The sequence below is a fragment of the Thermobia domestica genome, chromosome 12 (genome assembly GCF_964235325.1).
Source record: "Thermobia domestica chromosome 12, izTheDome1.hap1.1, whole genome shotgun sequence".
NCBI lineage: Eukaryota > Metazoa > Arthropoda > Insecta > Zygentoma > Lepismatidae > Thermobia > Thermobia domestica.
The window spans coordinates 194,186,452-194,188,078 of NC_137465.1; positions in this window are offsets into that span (position 1 = coordinate 194,186,452).

Consider the following 1,627-nt stretch of genomic DNA (forward strand, 5'->3'; position numbering starts at 1 on the left):
ATGTTAAAAGCTGCTAGAGCACTTACAGTTTTTTACCCTCACTTAATTCATTTCACCTGTATGGCCCATGCTCTTCAGCGTGTTGCTGAAGAGGTGAGAGACAACTTTTGCAAAGTAAATCAACTAGTTTCTTCCACGAAAAAATGTTTGTTAAGGCGCCACAACGTGTTCAAGTTTACAGACATCAACTGCCAGACGAGCCACTTCCTCCGGAGCCTGTGCTAACGCGATGGGGCACTTGATTACAGATAGTACATTTCTACAATGAACATGTTCAAAAATTAAGCCTGTTGTTCATTCATTTCCATCGGAGTTTTCTGGGTCAGTTGGCATTGCTCAAAAACTGTTTAATGACTCAAAGGTAGCGTGTGATATCGCATACATAGACAGCAATTTTGGTTGGCACCCTGCAAGCATTAAAAAGCTAGAGACGGTTGGGCGGCCTCTTCCGGAATCCATGGAAATCATAGAGCATGCAAAGAGACTGATGCAAGGTGTGTGTGTGTGGAGATGTAGGAGAAAAAGTTCGAAAGAAACTAAATGCAGTGCTGGAAAGAAACCCGGGTTACGACAGCCTATTGACAGTGTGTGAGATTCTCAGTGGTGAAACAAGACCCTCCCTGAAGATATTTCCTCCAACTACATCCCCCAGTTGAAAAACGCTCCTGTTACCTCATGTGATGTGGAAAGATCATTCTCTGCAGACAATAATATTTTTTCCGATCATCGACAAAATTTTACTTCTGATCATTTGGAAATGTACCTTGTAACCCATTGTGCAACAACACACAGTTGAACTGCAAGCACATCTTTTGTAAGTACTTTATTTCAAATTAAAAAAGTTCATTAGTGGAAATATTCTTCAATCTTCCGAAGATGATAGTTGCAGTGAAAGATGTGACCTATGCCAATTGAAAGAGCTGTAACAGAGATGAGCATTCCCAAAAAATTAGCTGCCCATAGCAATAGGTTCAAGAAAGATAAGGGATGGAAGTTCGTAAAACAGCAAGGTTGGACAAGGGGGAAAAGTGCAAATTCCGCAAAAAAAGGGGGGGCACGGCATAATACAATGCTGACAAGTGATGTATAGAAAGAGACTTACCACAATAGGGAACAAATGAAGGCCACCAGTGGGGTTAACAGTGTTGCCTACTACAATGGAAAGTACATGTTTTGCAAAGAGCACTATATGAAGTGAGTCAACCTGTCATGTAGAACATAAGATATGACGTGTATAATCAGTGGTTCAATCTAACAAAAGAAAAAAGAAAAACAGAAGTACGAAAAATACGGAAAAGATGGATGGCCATAATGCGCCACATTTGATCACGAGCTGTGCATATTAGAATGAACAAAACAAGAAAGCACCAACTATGCAGGAAACCGACGTACCTGGAGTCGGAAAGTAAGACGAGTTCCAAAGTTGGCAACACTGTCCATGAAAATCGAGACAAGTCTAATATAGTTAGGCCACTCGCTTCACAAAAAGAAAATTCCGGCAAAAGGCATCCCTCGGAATGCACCAATGCTGGCGTGATTGAGGGAATGTCAAGTCGGGGAACATGAAATGGTTGGGTTTAGCCAACAACCGATAATAGAAGTAGTGAACATTATGTCATGGTTGGGT